Raw genomic sequence first — 19,962 nt, 5'->3', positions numbered from 1 at the left:
TAAATGGCAGTAAATAGCTAAACATGTTTAAAAGCAATGGGGAAAAAAAGAACAGTTTTCAGAGGTGGGTGAGAAAGTAGCCCCTTCTTAACTAAGTTGCTGGAATTTCTGGACAGGCATAAAAACAGAGCATTGAAGAAAGTTTTTTGTTAGGTGTTTTTTCTTTCTTTTTAATCAAAGGTTCTGCCAATGTTGTTAACTTGGCTTAAATTTGCTCCATCCCCTACAGGGGAAAATACTTATTTTAAAGTTTCCTCTAAACTTAAATTGGCTGGGAAGCGAATTTAAAGACATGTCTATGTAATGCATTCCAACTCCAGGAAAACTGACAACTATAAGGCTTAGTGGAGGAGGAGAAGACCCTGTGGATTGCACAGAAGAGCAGCATTTCCAGCAGCAGGGAAGTTGCTATTCTGAAAATGTAAAGTGAATTAATCTTTTCAACCTTTGTTTCCTTTTGCTGTTGTTAATGGTTTCTCTTGCACAGCTAGTGGTAAGTGCTGCTTTCCCTGCCTCGCTTCCATGACTATTCCACTGCTCTCTGAAACTAAAAATTATAGTATGTGTTAATTTAAAAACGGAAATAGAGCAGCAGCAGGTAGAGCTGCTTCCCCAAGCTGCATGTTGATATGTGATGAGAGTTGTCATCTCTAATTTTGGCAATTTGAGTTGTTTCTTTCCAGGTTGGTCACTGCAGCTTTTACTGTGGGTTGTCCTGCACGCTGGCCAGCTTGGGTGCCTGTTATCTCCCAGGTTGCGCAGATCATGACTCTGCCCTGTATATAACTGATCAGCCATGTGTACGGCACCTCAGAGCCTGCTTACACACAGTTGTCTCTATCACTGGAAAGATTCAAAGGTTCAAAAGAAGCTTACTTAAGCAAAAGTTGCAACAATGAACAAAATTACAAAAAGAAAACAAAGTATATTTACTGAGACAATATCTGTCAATAAGGATCTGGCCTAGTTAGGCTGCTGCTGTTTGGGTTGCCTGTTATAGTTACTTGTGTTCTGGATGCTGTGCCTTGTTTGTGCTGCATGTGAGGCTGCGCTCTCATCTGTAATCAGCATTTAGGTGTTACCTGCTAAAAATTAGCTGTTTCTTCTAATTTACTCCACAAGAGTGCTTAGCTCATGTATTCCTGATTAGAACACAGTGTTGACTTTAGGCTTAAATTACTTTAGAGTATTTTGTCATTTGTGGTTTAAAGCATGTAGTGTGACAAATATTACTTCAAAGGAGTTTGTACAAAACTTGATCCTTGCAAAGCTTAGAGAGTAAAGACTCTGCAGAACTCTATAAACACCCTGACCATGGGATTGCACCAAACCTCTTCTGGGTGCTCTCTCCAGTGCCTGTCTTCTTCCTTTCTGTTATATTGTAGAGTATCAATAGTTTACAGACAAAGGATTTGTTTTTTCTTAAATACACTTGTTTGTCTTATTTCCATAATATTTGGTGCATGCTTGAGTTTACAACTTGCATGCAAATGCCTATTTTTGTATTGTTTTTGTGGGTTGGCAACAAAGTCATTCTGGCTTCCTACTGCAAGCAAAAGCCTGGAGTATGGAAATAAGTTGTTTATGTGGATTCCTGATATGGAATGCAAGTTTAATTCTTCTAGCTTGAAATTAAATTATGTTAAATAAAATTAACTTTGAATTTAAGTGGCACTGAAGCCAGCTAACTTCCTCGGACTTACATTAATAAAAGCTAACTCTAACATAACTAACTACTGCTAGGTATGTATGTCAGGTTCTTAAAACTTGCGGTTTAAGAGGGGAATACTCAGCTAATACATCTGTAACAAACTTCATGTCTGAAATGCACTGTGTATCATACCCTGCTGGGATAGTACACCCACAGAAAACTTGAAGGGATTTGTGTAGGCAGGGAGATGGCAGATGAAACATTCCAGGTGAGATACAAATTTCCATTCCCTGGTTTGGGAACCCAATCTGCCTTCCAGTAGGGAGCTAGGGAGCTGTGAAAAAGAAGTTACCAGTGATTTTATTTCATCTGACCTACATGATCTTTCTGGGCTCCCAGGAGGTGCTTGCCAGCAATAAGCTGCTGAAATCAAAAGCAAAACCCTAAAAGGCCCATATATGTGTGTGAAGAAAGGAAGCCAAAGACCAGAGTGGTTTTGTGCTGAACTTCAGCCTGGACGAAAGATCTTTCCAAATGCAATAAAGAGAGGGGACACCTTAAATGCTGTCTTTGAGAATTGTGATTACTGGTGAATCATAGAATAGTATTGGTTGGAAGGGACCTTTGAAGGTCATCTAGGCCAACCTCCCCTGCAGTGAGCAGGGGGATCTTCAACTAGATCAGGTTGTTCAGAGCCCTGTCCAACCTGATCTTAAATGTTTCCAGGGATGGGGCATCTACCACCTCTCTGGGCAACCTATTCCAGTGTTTCACCACTCTGAGTAAAGAATTTATTCCTTATATCTAGTCTAAATCTTCCCCCTTTTAGTTTGTCCTGTTATAACAAGCCCTGCTAAAAAGTTTGTCCCCATCTTTCTTATAAGCCCCCTTTAAGTACTGAAAGGCTGCAATGAGGTCTCCCTGGAGCTTTCTCTTCTCCGGGTTAAACAACCCCAGCTCTCTCACAGGAGAGGTGCTTCATCCCTCTGATCATTTTTGTGGCCCTCCTCTGGACCTGCTCCAACAGGTCCATGTCTTTCCTACACTGAGGGCTCCAGAGCTGGATGCAGTACTCCAGGTGGGGTCTCACCAGAGTGGAGTAGAGGGGCGAGAATCACCTCCCTCGCCCTGCTGGTCATTTTTCTTTTGGTGTAGCCCAGGATACGGTTGGCCTTCTGGGCTGTAAGCACACATTGCCGGTTCATGTCCAGCTTGTCATCCACCAGTACCCCCAAGTCCTTCCCAGCAGGGCTGCTCTCAATCCCTTCATCCCTCAGCCTGTATTGATACTGGGGGTTGCCTCAACCCAGGTGCAGGACCCTAGGCACTTAGCCTTGTTGAACCTCATGAGGTTCACATGGGCCCACTTCTAAAGCCTGTCCAGGTCCCTCTGGATGGCATCCTGTCCCTCAGGCATGTCGATTGCACTACTCAGCTTGATGTCGTCTCCAAACTTGCTGAGGGTGCACTCAATCCCACCATGTCATTGATGAAGATATTGAACAGTACTGGTCCCAATACGGACACCTGAGGAGCACCACTTGTCACCAATCTCCATCTGGACATTGAGCTGTGGACCACTACCCTCTGCATGTGACCATCCAACTGACTTCTCATCCACTGAACAGTCCACCCATCAAATTCATACTTCTCCAATTTAGAGAGAAGGATGTTATGAGGGACCATGTCAAAGGCCTTACACAACTCCAGATAGATGACGTCTATAGTTAGTCCTTTGTCCGCTGATGTAGTCACTCCATCATAGAAGGGCACTAGGTTGGCCAGGCAGGACTTGCCCGTGGTGAATCCATGCTGGCTGTCTCGAATCACCTCCCTGTCCTCCATGTCCCTTAGCATAGCTTCAAGGAGGATCTATTCCATGTTCTTTCCAGGCACAAAGGCAAGGCTGACAGGCTGGTAGTTCCCAGCATCCTCCTTTCTACCCTTTTTAAAAATGATTGCAATGTAGATGTCATCTACCTTGACTTTAGCAAGGCTTTTGACACTGTCTCCCATAACATCCTCATTAGGAAGCTGAGGAAGTATGGGCTAGATGAGGTGACAGTGAGGTGGATTGAGAGTTGGCTGCGGGACAGAACTCAGAGGGTTGTGATCAGCGGCACAGAGTCTAGTTGGAGGCCTGTAACCAGTGGTGTCCCCCAGGGGTCAATACTTGGTCCAATTTTGTTTAATATATTCATTAAAGACCTGGATGAGGGGACAGAGTGTATCCTCAGCAAGTTTGCTGATGATACCAAACTGGGTGGGGTGGCTGACACCCCAGAGGGCCGTGCTGCCATCCAGCGTGACCTGGACAGGCTGGAGAGCTGGGCAGAGAAGAACCTAATGAGGTTCAACAAAAGCAAGTGCAAGGTCCTGCACGTGGGGAGGAAGAATGCTAGGCACCAGTGTAGGTTAGGGGCAGACCTGCTGGGAAGTAGCTCTGAGGAGAAGGATCTGGGGGTCGTGGTAGACAGTAAATTATCCATGGCCCAGCAATGTGTTCTTGTTGCCAAAAAGGCCAATGGAATCCTGGGCTGCATAGGGAAGAGTGTGGCCAGTAGGTCGAGGGAGGTCATTCTCCCCCTCTACTCTGCACTGGTGAGGCCACAACTGGAATACTGTGTCCAGTTTTGGGCTCCCCAGTTCAAGAGGGACAGGGAACTGCTGGAGCAAGTTCAGTGAAGAGCAACTAAGATGATTAAGGGCTTGGAGCATCTGCCTTATGAGGAAAGGCTGCGAGAGCTGGGACTCTTTAGCCTGGAGAAGAGAAGGCTGAGGGGAGGCCTTATTATGGCATACAAGTATCTAAAGGGTGGGTTGAAGGAGGATGGAGCCAGGCTCTTTTCAATGGTTCCCAGTGACAGGACGAGGGGCAACGGGCACAAGTTAGAACACAGGAAGTTCCATTCAAATACACGGAAACACTTCTTTTCGGTGAGGGTGACAGAGCACTGGCACAGGCTGCCCAGGGAGGTTGTGGAGTCCCCTTCTCTGGAGATTTTCAAGACGCGCCTGGATGCAGTCCTGAGTAATGTGCTCTGGGGAATCCTGCTTTAGCAGGGGAGTTGGACTAGATGATCTCTAGAGGTCCCTTCCAACTCTGAAAATTCTTTGATTCCGTTTCCCTTTTCCCAGTCACTGGGGATGTCACCTGAATGCCATGAATTTTCAAGTATCATGGAGAGTGGCTTGGCAACTGCATCAGCCAATTCCCTCAGGACCTCAGGGTGCATCTCGTCAGGTCCCATAGATTTCTGTATGTTCAGATTCCTCAGGTGGTAGCGGCCTTCTGGTATCTGAAGGGTGTCTACAAGAAGGCTGGAGAGGGACTTTTTACAAGGGCGTGTAGCAATAGGATGAGGGGTAATGGCTTCAAACCGGAAGAGGGTAGATTTAGAATAGATATTAGGACAAAATTTTTCACTATAGTGGTGGTAAGTCACTGGAGCAGGTTGCCCGGGGAAGTTGTGGAGGCCCTATTCCTGGAAGCGTTGAAGGCCAGGCTGGATGAGGCTTTGAGCAATCTGGTCTAGTGGAAGGTGTTCCTGGCCATGGCAGGCGGGTTGGAACTAGATGATCTTTAAGGTCCCTTCCAACCTAAATCGTTCTATGATTCTGTGATCTGCCAGCTCTGTTCTGCTGCCTTGTCTCTGGGGGCAGTTTCCCAGGAGGTTCTATTGACTAACTCCTTGAAGAACTGGAATTTTGCTTTCTTAAAATTCAGGGTCCTGATTTTACTCTTGCCCTGACCGATATCCCTCAGGACTGCAGACTCCACCAGTGCATGATCACTGCAGCCCAGGTTGCCTCCAATCTTGAAGTCACCAATTAGCTCACTTGCATTAGTGACCATCAGGTCCAGTGTCACCTCTCCTCTGGTGGGGCTGTCTATCACTTGGCTTAAGAAGCTATCTTCCATGCATTCCAGGAGTCTCCTGGATTGCCTACAGCTCGCCGTGCTATAGGCATGTGAAATTCCTAGAGTAATAAATGAATATACTTTCATGATGCAATAGTAGACAGTATCCTTCTAATAAAACAAATGCTACTTAATTAAATGTTTCTTATGCAAAGACTGACATGAGAATTTATAATCATGCTAGTCTCTGCTGAAACAAAGTGAGTAATCTTGGTGTTACAGAAGTTAGTTTCTTAAGGAAGTCCTGAAAAAAACCTTTTCCATGAACAAGTTGGTATGAATTGGCATTCTTTCTTGCACAGGAAACCACAAATTCTTATTGTGGAAAACTTCTAACTCTTGTAAAACAGTCATTAGTTTTGTGTATTAAAGTTGTTCAGAATGTTCTAGGGTTTTTTTTGGTGTGGCCTCTAGAGAGCTGCTGTAAGATATGCTACTCTTCTGATCAACAGAAGATCACTTGCTGAAATGTTTCCAGTCACTTGTACTCACTGTGTGTGCTACTGGGGCTTGGATACTTGTCAGATACCTACAGGTCGAGACCATCCTTATTCATCAATTAGTTTTACCCTCTCAAGCCTCTAAGTATGACAGTTGTAGCAATTCAACGTGAACCCTGTCTTAAATACAGCAATGTGTTTGATGAGTTGCTTTGTTAGGGTTTCTCAAACTGGTGTACTTGAAACTGCCTGTGGCGGTTGGGTAGCTCCCGGATCAGTGCCAGTCAGTGTAGACACGTGGATGCATGCACATGTGTCCACACACACATACATAGATACGGGTGCTTGTGCATGCTCCTTAGCAACACTGGGCCAACACTTGTGTGCAATGTCAATGTGACTTGCATACCACTAGTGTGTGATACATGTACTACAGGTTGGGAGGTTCAGGTGACTTGAAAAATTACTTGTATCACTTCACTGAGACAATATTGAACTACCTCTTTTTCTTTATGCCGGTCTCTTTCTTTATGACATGGTCTTCCTAATCTATATAGATATAGATATTTTTTTTTTTTTTTTAAATCTGTATTCTGGATTTCAAATGATCAGTTTTGCAGACTTCACCTAAGGTCAACCTCCCTTTCTTAACTGAGAACTGCATCCTGAATTTGTTCCTTTCAAATACACCATCAAGAGTATAACTCAAATTACACAGCACATTCTTTTTGTTTTTCTTTTTAATGAAAGAAGAAAGAACAATAGGTGGAGATGTAGCAAATTACCTAAGGTAGCAGTGATAAAAGTGATTTTTTTCTTTGCAGAGCAGGCTACTTGTTTGAAACAGATTTATCACATCAGCTTCTGTAACGTTTTATACTTTCTGCTATTTTGGAGTGTTAGCTGGGCTCTCAAGTACTGGAACGTTATTGCTGCTATTTAAGGCAGGACATCTGTCATGATGTGTCTAGAGTCTGATTTCCCCAAGCCTGAACAATTTTTGCCTTTATACTATACCTATGTAGCTGTTGCTCTTTCTGCAACCTGAAAATACTGCAAATAAATAAAGCTACAGAGAGGTTAAATGACTCTTTGAAAGTCTGTGATTTCTGAGAGCAGGAACTTGCCAGTAGCTATGTCTTGTGTTGTTTGGACAATGCTTTGGCAGAGTTTTAAGAATTCGCTAAACTAGGCCAAATTAACTTTCCTTTCTGTTCAATTTCCTTTCTGTACTGGAAGAGTGCACGTAAAATAAATTCACACTTCTCACAAACAGTGTTAACACTGTCTCCTGCTGCACACACCGAGGCTTCTGGGATCCAGCCCTAGCAACATCCTGTTGGTGTGTTACCCTCAGCTTGCTTCCTTGCATCTGGAAACCATGGCTTGCATACTGACTTCCTTGGACTTTGAGACCTTTCCCTTGCGGTAACCTCAGTGTTGGCTGCCATTTCAGTCATAGTTTATGTCCCAACAGCTATTCACTTTGCACACTTTTATTGTAAATGCTATTTACAATATTATTACAGTATGATTGAATATTCCCTGTACAGGATAATGAGGTTACTCTGTGGAGCTTCAGAAGTCATTTCCAGAAGGGGTAGACTTTGCAGGGTAAACCAGAGAAATTATTTCCCTTCTTCCCCTGAAACCCTACTCTGAAAATTTTGTTATAGAGGAAATCATAATGAGCTTTGAAATCTGTATTGCAGTTTTCAGGCCAACTCTTTATGTGTGTGTGGCTTTGCAATATACCATTTTTGGGATGAAGTTTTATGAGTCTAACAGCTCCCTACTCCTCCCATTTCCCCCTTTCCTTCCTGCTGCCATCTGTATGCCTGTGCTGATTATTTTGGGGTGGCTGTAGTCCACTCCTTCAACTTTGTAAGCTGCTTTGTCTCTGGTTTTCATGTGTGACCCAGCAACCAGTGTTCTGCTGTGTTAGTGAACCAAGGACGCTCTCAGACCTCCAGTGCATGTGGGAGCCAGTGCAGTGGGGATCAAGCCAGCTGGGAGTGAGAACGGAGTAGGAAGTGAGTGTTGGTGGCAGAAGGCTCCTAGATCAGCTCCTGACTTTAGAGCCTTGTTCTTCATGCTGGTGGGGCAAGGTGAGTCAGAGTCAGACTGGACAAAAAATATGTGCTCTTCACAGTTCATTTCATCTAACATGGATCCGTGTATGAACATGGGTTTTCCTATTACATATCTCAGCTATGATTTGACGTATCAAAAGCTTTCAAATTGAATGCTGAAGTAGTGTTTATTTGAAGCTTAAAATGCTGGTATTGGATTTTTTTTCCCCTTTGTGTTTCTGGCTCCTTTTCCACATTATTTTTTTTTAAAGTTGTTTGTTTAAAGGAAACTTTACACTTTTCAGGGAAAATCACAACTGGGAAAGGCCAGAAACTATTGCAGTTGCGTAGTGTTGCTTGGCTCTGTTGGACTGTAACTGTGTATGACTGTTATTAATCTAAAATTGCAGATCCTCTACTTGTCCATCAGATTGTAAAGATGCTATGAGAGCATCTAGCGTCTTTTAAAGACAACATGAGCTGCTGTATTTCGGAGTTACAATAGTCATGGTGACAGCACGTCTCTTCTGTACTGGGGAGTAAATTAAAGAGAATGGGGAAGAAATGCTGGGGATGAAGGAGATTTGAAATAACTATATTTGGGTCAATACAAACAACATAGGAAGTTTTGGGAAGTTTTGTTAAACTTGGGTTGAGTACTTAAAAGTTTACTAGAGAGTAATATGTGCTATTGAAGCTGACGGCTTTGGCTTGTGATCATCAGTGAAGGCCTGCTTTTCCACCTAGTTTTGCAATTGGGGATTTGCTTTGGCACAAAGACGACAAGTGTCTTGTTTGAGTTAGCAGAATACAAGTGTCTGGATGGAAACATTCCCAGCAATGGTCTGATTCCTAGCCTTTTCTGTAACTGCTCAATAGTGCCACCAATGCATATTTGGCAACAAAAGAGTTATGACAACCTGCATAAACTCCAGGATTTTTTTAATGTCTCAAAACCACTTGAATTTAGGGTAAAAGCCAGTTATTTATAAACATTGGCTTGAAACAAAGTAATTGGATTTAACAGGACAGCTTGGTGGATTGTCAGTTCCAAGTGTGCTGGCTTCCTAGGAACTGCCAGCTGAGTTTAACAAAACTATTGCTTCTGCCTGCTGAATTTGTAGCATCACTGGTGCAGCTTGGTAAGTTGACTGCCAGTGACTGGCCCTGCACACCTACATCACAGTACAGGAGTCTTGTCTCCTAAGACATCATCTTCTAGACCAAGATCTCCGGATTATTGCTAAGTTTTGTTTATAAAGGACACCTGAGCTGGCTCTTTCTGGCTGCTGCAGGTGTTGAATTGCCTCAGTGTTTGAGAAAAGGCAGTGCTGTACTATCAGTACCTTTTCCAGGATAATTCATATATACATTTTTGACCAAAATAAATAAGGCTTTATGTTCTTTCACATCTTACAAAACTTTTGCTTGTTATAGAGTAAATTGAAGTATTGGAGTTAAAGTAAAAAAAAAAAAAAAAATTTGATTTCTCGGTTCATTCTGGTACCTTCTACTGTGCAAAGGGAAGACTCATGGTTGTGTTAAGCTCTAGGCTTGGGAGGGTGTTCTGCATTACAGGTGGATGAAATCAATTTCAGAGCCATCTGGCAATGCGCAGGGTGTGACTGCTTGACTGTGTTGAACTGTACTTGTGTATGAACAAACCTCAGTCACAGGTTTCATTTTGAGGAGCATCCTGAAAAGATTCTCATTAATTTTTTTTTACATTATTGTTTGGTGATCTTATTGTCCAAAGTATTACATAATGCAGATCTGAGATGTAGACTCAAAGTTAAGGTAGTATCTCCATAGCAAAGTCCATGTTGTTCAGAGATGTTTCAGTGTTAATTGTTAGCAGAGGTGCTCTCACTGCTGAGCTGCAAGGTTTGTTAGCTGAGCACTGCTTACAGCACCCTAGTTGTTCAAGTGCTATTTCTGATGTCTCGCAGCACCAACATATTTAACGTAATGGATGTGACATGGAGGATCCTTATCTTGAAATGTGCTGCTAGAATTTAGTTGGCACTATTTGGATTATGGTCACAAATATTACTTTATATTTTCTCCGGATTTAATTACACCATGTATTTGTTTCATTCTATTTAAATAGTGTGCTCAAATTCAAGGAAAGGGAAGAAAACAAACACTTTGAGCAGAAGATCTGATATTATTTGGTTGTTCGTGGCAACCTGAGTATTGTGGTTTGGGTTTTTTTAATCCTCTTAATAGCTTCTGTATTGAGTGCTGTTGTTTAGAACAAGCATGTATTTGTGTGTGCACCTGATTCACAAGAATCACTCTTATGTTCCAGTTGTCCTAGGCGCTTGAGAGTCTTGCTGCATCTTGTCTGCTGCCTTTGCCTCATTTCTGTTTCTTTCTTGTATGGCACTATGCATTTCCAAAACCTTGGGGAGGGGTTTTCGACTACAGCTCTCGCTGTCGTGTGTAAGTCTTCAGTCTTGTTCCATAATTGCTCAGTGAAGAGAGCTCTCTCAATTGTTGTTGAGGAACCTGAGATGCTTGGAGGCATTGCAGATCAGAAGACGATTATAGTTCTGTAAGAGTTCCTCTGTTCTCCAGTGTAGCATAATGTTGTCACTAACAGGTTTGAGCATTTTTGAAAATTCACACAGGTGAACAGAAGTGCAGTAGGCTACAGGAATCCAATATGTCCCTAATTATGTTGTCTTGTTAGAAAAATATCTTTTTAAACTTTAGGATTTGTTGCATTTATTGAATTTGTTGTAATGAAATTAATTTCATTAATGAGGGTGATATTTTCAGTCATGCTGTCGCAAGATGCTTAAGCCCAGGAGATAAACCTAAACACAGGGAATGTGTCTTGAATACATTAAGACATGATCTGAATAGGCCAGTGCACGACCTACTGGTTAATGACCATGCAGCATTACTCATGTCCTTCTGCCTTGTCTGAGAGCGCTAAATTTTTAATATTCCTTCCATTTATGAATTTTGCCTTTCTGGAGACTGTAATTAGTTGTGACTGTTATCTTTGGTAGGATATTCAACTGTTTCTACTTTGGATGTTATGGTCTGTCATTGGTCTGTTCTTGGGTGTTTGGGTGTTTTTCTTTTCTTTTTTTTTTATGGCTGTATGTTCCTCCCTAACTTGCTAGGAAGTCTTCGTTGCTTGACACTCAGGCCATGTCCAGTTGATCCACATAGCCCCAACAGCCAAGATATCTTGTGTTCTGTTGGAGTTGGATGATGTGCTTCTGCATTTTAGCATGATGTATAAAATAACCTGACCAGGAGAGATGACTGTGGGAAAAAGGAGAGGGAAATATAGGATTCTGAATTAGGTGACCTCTTGCTAGTTTTAGGGAAAGAGCTGCTGGAAAGCAGGTATACTTTTAAGGGTCTGCTTTTCTATTTTATGTCTCTCAAGAGCTGCACAGCTTTATTTCTCATTTAAAACTTTTGGGGTTACTCTGTTGCTCCTGGTTTTATCCAGATACGCAAAGCAATTTTGCCATTGCTGTGCTGACCCACTGAATTTGTAGTAATTGCTAGTCTAGCTTGGGCAGGAAATGCCAATGTTTCACTACTATCTCTGCCAAGCCCAAATTTGAGTCCTCCTTTGTAGAGATGTAAAAGGAGCATGTGCTAACACTCCTGCACAAAGCAAATCTTACAGTAAAGCCGAATGTAACTGAAAATCTGAAAATCATAGTTACCTGCCAGATTTTTATAGTGTGTGATATGTGATGGATCACATGGAGACCAGTTTAATGGAAACTTGGTCTGTTGTACTGCTGCAGACTTTGAAATCAACTCTCATTGCCCAATTCAAGTGAGAAGGCTTTTATTCAGCAAAGACTTGAAATGCAATTTGTCCTTCCCTCCCTCCCCCACTTTTTATTTGTATAGGGCATTCCTGGACTTCCTACTTCCAACTTGGCTGGCCAAGAACTTGGAATTGCCAACCACTCCAGCACTTCTACCTGTGCCTGACCTCTACCAAATCTTCTTTAGCCATATTTGCAGTATCTTTGTTTTCTGGCTAAAAGAAAGCATGAACATCTTATATATATTCCATTTTTAGGTTTGTGCACTGCTCAATAATTTTGCTGGAGTGGGGCAGCGGTGTGAGTTTGGAAGGAGGGGGTAAATTATGTGAATGATATTGTCTCAGCAAATTTTGTCTCTACAAGTAAAGGGGCCAAAAAATAAAAGCTCTTGCAGACTAATTTGAAAAACTTGTTGTTCAATATTGGAAAATTATTACATATAGAACTGTCTTTTTAAAGATTTGTCTTTTTTTTAATCCTTAAAGTGAAGTAATGGACACCTGTCTCTGTTATCCATTTTGTCAGCGCTGGCAAGTTTGAAACTGCAACTGTTGCTTGTGATGAGCTGGAATTCCAGTGGTGAGACTGCTGTCGGCTCCCTTGCTACCTGCTGCTTTCTCGGCTTGATGCAGCAAGTCTGTTCCTCTGCAGTCCTGTGGTAAACAGTTGTGATAACTGCCACTTCTCAGCATACAAGAAGTTCAGCATCTTTAAAGCAGTGAATGTGTTATGCTACTAATGGCTTTGGACTAACTAAATTAAATGGAGACTGAGCAGTTCCTCATTTAAGATGTGCTCAGGACCTTGTTTGTAAACCCTTTTAGAGATGAATGATGCATCTGATTTTCAGTATTTCTCCTATATTTAAGTGCTGAGGGAGACGGTGAAGTATCAAAATTGCCAAAAGCAGGTGAAAGCTGATTTGTTTTGGAGAAAGGGAATGCACTCTGGTTTGAAGGAACGATTCTCTATACCTTAGTGATTGGTATTAACGCTGAAATTTCAGGTACTTCGAATGCCATAAACTTAAGTTACCATAAGGAGGTAAAATGGCAGCGAAAAGAGTTGGAGAAGTGAGAGAAACTAGGCAAATCAAAGTTACCTTATGGCAATGAAGTCTTGAATATATGTGTTTTTTTGAAGAGGTGGTTAAGAACTGTAATCTGCAGCATAGTCAAATGTGTCTTCTGAAGAAAAAAAACCTGCTATTATTATGAAATCAGAACATGGAGATGTCTCTGATCCTGAAAGAATGTTTCAAAAAGTTCATTTTGAGAACTTGGAAGACAATCTAATGAGCATACATGGAAATCTGCTCCATAGTACTTACTAGCTTGGCAGCAGTCATTGGTTTAAGTGTTACTACTCGACAAGTCTAAGAACATTATAATTTGGTTCTGCAGCCCTTTCAGATGTCCTAAATAATCGATGCCCCTGCCAAAGGAGCTAAGAGAAACACTATTGGAACCAGCTCTGATGTCACATTTTAGTTGTATAGGAGCTTATTAAATAATGAAACCTTTAAATTTAAGATCATATTTTACTTTGGCTAAGATTGGCATTTATTTAATTACAGGTGTGCTCTACTTCTAGGGGTTTTATGAGAAAATTTTGAAAGTTGAAAATGTTCTTGCTCAGATACATGATTGAGAATGGCAATTTACTGCAAGTCTCATTAGACATCGGTATTTGCCTAAGTTAGGATACAAGTTCAAGATGGACTACTGTGACTTGAATCAATGGCAGCTGGTTTACAAATGTAAAAGGAATCTTCTGTTTGCCAGGTGTATCTTAGACAAAGCTGTTGAAGTTATTTGAATGTACAGTCACTGAAACCTGTACACAGTGTCCTGTGTAGAATTTAGACTATTTGTCACTGGGATACCTACACTCGTACTGTCTACAGCATGTGGCAATCGCTGCACTTTACTGTTTTTAAATTGGATTTGGGGGATGAACTAGTTTATGCAGCTAGTACTTGGCTTTTATTTTCGTATATCTAATTGATATGTAAAAGATGAGGAAGGAATTCAAGCTGAAGATTAAGGAGTGAGTGTGCCTAAGAGAGCTCAAGCAATATGATTTTCCCTCTGAACTCATGACTGAAGCTCTAACTACAGTACATGTTTCTGGCCACTGTTTCTGTCCTGGGGCACTCTGTCAGAAGAGATTCTCCCCCCTGTTACTTCCACACTCACATGTCAGAGATAACTCTCAATAAGAGTGCATGTTGCAAATATGCACAATGCTGATTTATAACCAAGGTCTGACTGAGTAGAGCTGTGCGAGTGCAGGGTAGAAGTCACTCAGATAACGTAAAACAATTAAAAAAAAATCAAATTTACCCTTTATATTGTAGCCCTTTGTCTGTGTTTCAGAAAATGTACTTACCTGATGCTGGCTAACCGGCAAACTGAACATCTACCCTAAGCATGTAGGTTATGAATTTGCATGGAGTTGGGGAAAAGCAAGAGGGCACATATCTGTGCAGGGCAGAACAGAGATGGTGTCTCTGCACTGCAGTTTCTCAAGTGTCTGAAATGGGGAGGTCTGCTCTTGTTCAGATGCCTTCCCCAGCTGTGAGGCGGGAGGAGAGAAGTGTTGACTGAGTTTGCCAGCAATGATAAGCCCTCCAGGTGGTGATCACAGTAAACATGCTGTGAGAATCACAGTCCTGCTTTCCCAGGAGTTACATGAGGCAAGGATATACTTCTGTCACTTGTTCTGTTGGAAGCTTCTTGCTGCTAGCAGCTAAATGTCATGCAAAGCAATCAAACTATGGCTCTTCCAGCATTACTGGTGTTCTGGCTTATGGTACTTGCTTCCATTTTCAAAACTGAATTTTTCAGTGTAGACAGACTGCTTCACTCTGAAAATGTAACACTTTATCACAAGTGCTTCTTGTGTTGTAATAAACATATGGAACTTTCCTCTACAACAGGAGCTGCATATCGTGCTTGCTTTTTTTCCCCCCACTGTTTATTCAGTAGTCTGCCAAACAGCATAGATATCTTCTGAACAGATTTATGCAAAACTGACAAATCGAATGGTAATGATGTTACTTCTGTTAAATTCAGACTCTTCTATTCTACTTACACTATTCATGGCTGTATTACTGACTAACATGGCTGCTATTGGCTACAATGAAGTACACCACAAAATTGCTCTCTTAGACCTCAGCTATAATTTGAGACAGCTACCTTAAAATAAAGAACCTAAGTCCATAAATAAACTATAAGCAACATAAACTTTTTAATAGCAGAGACAGTTAGCAAGCAACTATGCGAATCCCACAGGACTAGATAATCTGTACCATAATTATGTTGTCCACTAAGTGAGTAAAACTTCCAAACCTTAGCTCAGGAACAAGACCAGATTGTTTGTGATGTGATTTCATAAAACAAACAAGGAGACTAAAAGCTCCAGGGGCTACTTAAGGTTTTGCAGATGGGTTAATGGCTACTACTTAATTGTTTAAAGTATGTGTGAGGAGATACAGGGCAGTAGTAGAAAGAACACCTAAGAAAAAAACTTACTGTTAGATATGCGCTGAATTTCTTTACCAATATAGCGGTGTTTCCAACAGGTCACTTTTGTAATCTTCTGTTCAAAATAGCCTTTAAATGTTGAGTGAGGTTTTTGCTGCTTATTCTGCTAGATAATACACGTTGTTAGATATTTTCTGTCTGCTGTATTCTAACTGTGCTAATAAAGTGAACATTTGCTATGACATTTCTGGTTCTGCTTTAGTAATATTAACACATACCTGTTCTGATCCCATGCATCCTATCTAATTCTGCCACCTAAGACAGCTGTACCGATAGAAGAACTGGGAAGAAAACAACACTTGCAGCAGTCTAGAAAAAAATGCTGCCCAGAACACAGGTGTTGGAGGAGAGATAGCTGAGAAGAGGTGTTCAGCCATGGAGTTGGTGAACTTTCTAATGGATTGTCTTTTCTGTCCTTTGAGGTAGCCAGCCCCTAACAGCAACAGAGGTACACCTGCTGCACTGAAGATCATAGGAAGCTGTAGCATCCCTTTGGGGTTGCCTTAGGAATGGTTGTGCCTCCTCCCTTTCTTGAGAGAAATGAGATTCAGCTTTTGAGGACATCTTATCTAGGGAACATCCTGAAGACTATGTCTTGCTTTTTCCTTGCATACTACGGATACAGGAATTTGCACTTGTTCAGATAAATCTGCTGTGTGATGCTCCGCACCCAAATACAGAAAGAATCACAGAAACAGCAGCAAGTGGTGATCTTGTTGAGCGTGCAGACTTGTAGAAGGGAAGGCCCCTTCAGTGCCTGTTCCCTGTTACTTCCCTTGTACTGGAGCTTCCTGCAAAATGGAGGCTTGTCCTGGGGCCTCCTGCCTCAACACGGATCCCTCTGTAAGCTTCATAAGTCTCTGACTCAAAGTCACTAGACAACTTAGAAATTTGGGTGATGGGAGCCAAAGACTTGTCCAAAAATGGGTATTCTGTGGAAAAAATTCCCTTCCTTAGGCACATAATCTAAAAATCTAAAAAAAAACCTAAAAAATTGCTCCAGTGAGTTAACATGAGTCTTGGTGCCTTTTTAACTCTTAGTTATTCATCCTCACCAGACCCCTGTGAAATAGGAGAGTTCTTTCTATTTTGAATGATGGACTGGGAGCTGGATTATGGGGGCTAGCTACTGTGTTCTCACCCACATGTACGAGCTTCCCCCTTTGCACCTCTCTGCTTTTTTGACCCTGTATTGAGTCATCTGTGTTTAATGCATAAGGAGGCAATTGAATTATTTTTATCGTTGCTGGTCTGAAATGAGTCAGTGCAGGGTCAAATATGTTGTGAAGAAGGGAAGGGATAGAGTCACGCAGCCAGGGAGAGGAGTGGGAATCTGGCAGCCAGCAGCTGGCTGAGATTGCCGTGGAGCCACAGACCAACTTCTTCAAGGTCACACAAGCTTCTGTCAACAAGAAATTGAAACCATCTCTCTTGTGTTATAGGGTGCGGACCGCAGGTCTGTCACATGCAATAACTGTTAGGAAGTGGTTTTAGATTTATTCTACTTCAATTTATTGTTTGCTTGCAAATATTGATATAGGAACTAATAGATGCTTTCTAGTGTATGCCAAAATCCAAGCCTATTGATCGGGTCATAACTGGAGATCTTCATGTGTAAGCTGGGTGCATTCCATGAGGAATACCTAGGTACCTTCAGGTAACTTTCCCTTAGAAATTTGATTTTTGTATAGACAGTGATCCATTTATGTTTAAGGGCTACTGCCCTAATAAAGATAGCTCAGGAATTAGTGTCTGAAACAAATCCTTATGTGGTATTATATTGCCAGTAAAAAATAAGTCAGTAAACAGTTGCCTGATAACACGCAATCTGCAGCATGACACTTTATCAATTGTCTAATACAATATTTAGAATGGACTATTCCAGGGCACACAAAATTTTTAACAGATGCAGCATTTTGAGCAGTGTTTCTTATCAGTAAGGCAGTGCTGAAGGTAAAGGTCCAAGGGTAGAGCTTAGGTCATGTATTGTAACATCAGTTTCTGTGCCTTATTTTTTGTTGGGATTCATTTGGGAAGGAATAAACTAGGAAACTTCTTTGAGTGAAGAGATTAGAGCTCTGTGCTCGTTATGAAGCTGTCTGCTTCACTCCCATGTTTTTACACAGTCGTTTAGAAAAAGGACTATCCAAAAAAAATTCTGGACATGATTAAATGTAACGTATGTGCATTTTCTTTACACAATGCAGTACAGTTAATTCAATTTGAAGGGCTTTCTCCTGGTTCTGGCAAATTTTCTCAAGCTACCATTTGACTTAATTTCTGTAGGGTTTTTTTTACTTATTTCTTGAAACCAAAGAAAGCTTGTTGCAGTTAAAAAAAAAGAAAGGGGGGGAGGGGGGGACACAATATTGGAGAAATCTGTCTCCAACAATCTAATATATTGTCTGATGTTTTTCTAGGAACAAACGCATCATGTGGATTTTTATGTAGGAGGATTTTTAGACTTTTAATGGTTGGGTGTTAGCCACAAGCTTCATGTGACATGACAAATGTGGAACATCTGTGTACTGATGCACACCACTGATCTAAAAGTCGTTCCCCCACCACATGCATTGAATTAAATACAAGAATTCAGGGAAAAAATAGTTGGAAGAACACATTCTGTCAAATACAATGGCAAGGTTCTGTTGTGCAAGCCATCAGAGCTCCCTCACACACTTCTCCATGCACTTCTTATTCAGAGGTATATCTAATGTGCTCTATGCATTAACTGTTGCCCCCTTTGGACTGGGAGAGTGGTATTGTGCTTTCCTAGTCAGTGGCAAACTATTTTCTGGGTAGAAATTACAGTTTAGCATAAGGGATTTCTTGATATAATTCCTTGTCTAAGTGATGTATGGGCTGTATGTGAGGTAAGTAGCTGGCTGTGTTGGCATACTTGAATTGGAAATGAAGTGTGGCTGAGTGGCTTTGACCAGGATCTCTCATATTAAAACATTAATCTTATTCATAACTCTGCCTGAAATGACCTGACTTAGCGACTGATATCCTGGTAAATCCTGAGTGCTACTGTTTGACTCCATGCTATAACTGGAGTGATAGTTTTTGGCTATAAAATGACTGTGATGTGTAAAAGAAAAGCAATTCTTATGTGTAAGATCTGACTTGTAGAATTCTGGACCAATAGCTAGGAATCCCGGTTCTTCTAGATTGCTTACCAAATTGCATGAAAGGTGCTGTACTTCATTACGACTGGTATACTTGGTGGTATCACCTCGGTCCGACAAGAGAGGCTGCCAGGTGTAGATTGCAGGATGCAGTACATCCAAAAAGCAGACTTCAGAATGCAGGTCACATGTTGAGGTGGAATTCATTGTTGGTGTGGCAAGAAGCTCACTGCTGTGCAGAAGGTAAGTGTGGTAGCTACTAATAGTCATGTTCCTAATGACGCCTGTATTTCAAAAGTGGCCTGAAACTTTTTATGTTTAGGTTTGAACACATCATTAAGGAGATATATTTTTTTTTAACATAATGCAAAGCTATTCTTTCAGATTTTGTCATTACAGACAAGGATTTATTGAATTCTGGTACTCACAGCTAGAAACCAGTCTTAAAAACTCAGTTCTTACTTTCAAGGTTTTCTTCATAGACTTGAATCTGGGAGCACAAACATAAAGAACCTTCTTTAGTTGATCTGAACTTAGTTTCAAACATCTGTCTCTGAAATGAATTCTGAATACTTCCTTCATACATTGAAATTATGATAGCTGTTTTCATGCTGTACTGTACTCTTTTTGAACTTAATATTTGTGAAGCTTTTAATACCTTGTTCAAAAGAGATTTCCCTTTATAAGAGCTTCTGCTCTAGACCATATGTAAAAGCTCTTGTTCCAACATAGCCACATACACCTGCATTTCAGAGGCACTGTGCACAGACATTGGAAAGCTTGGACGCTTTGAAAATGTCACTTCGCTTGGAAACAGCTTCTGAATGATGCCCTGCATTTAAAGGGGGCGTAAGAAATGGTCTGAAGTAAAGGGAACATCTCTGGGATTTGTTGTCCAGAGTCAGGTGCTTAGGAAAGGTGCTTAGGGAGTAGACAGAAATAGTATACAACCCCTAAATAATTTGGGCATCTGTTTTAATTGTCCTGTTCAGCAATGCTGTCTTTGAATTTGCTAGACTTTCTTATTGCATAGTTTTTATCATAAAACTATAGTTAGCTGGTAACAAAATGCGGATTCTTTAATTGTTAATGTTGAGGGGCACACACATGTTTTTGGGTTTTAAGTTGATAGTTTTGAAATGAACTTAATTTTTATTTTGGTTTTAGTTTTCTTTTCAAAAGCTGTTGGTCAAAACCAACCAGCCACTCTCCCACCCCAGTTTGCCTGGGCTCTGTAAGAGACCACCACCCCAGCTGACTCTGTAAGCCCTGTGTCTTTAGTGAGTGAGGATCCATGAGGATTTTTATATCGCATTTCCAGCAGACTTCTTGTCTTGAGTGCTGGCTACAATAAGTACATCTGAGCAGCAGCTCCGTCCACATGCCCTC

At 41.3% G+C, this 19,962-nt stretch overlaps 1 protein-coding gene across 1 annotated transcript in view; it reads left to right on the top strand.

The window, feature by feature from the left end:
• The window catches only part of SVIL (supervillin), a 146,965-nt gene that overhangs the window by 7,616 nt on the left and 119,387 nt on the right, over positions 1–19,962 (top strand). The gene's annotated exons all lie outside the window — the stretch shown is intronic.

Source organism: Vanellus vanellus (genome assembly GCF_965231255.1).
Source record: "Vanellus vanellus genome assembly, chromosome: 2".
NCBI lineage: Eukaryota > Metazoa > Chordata > Aves > Charadriiformes > Charadriidae > Vanellus > Vanellus vanellus.
The sequence above is the reverse complement of the archived record's forward strand: the minus strand, read 5'-3'. Positions and strand labels throughout refer to the sequence as shown.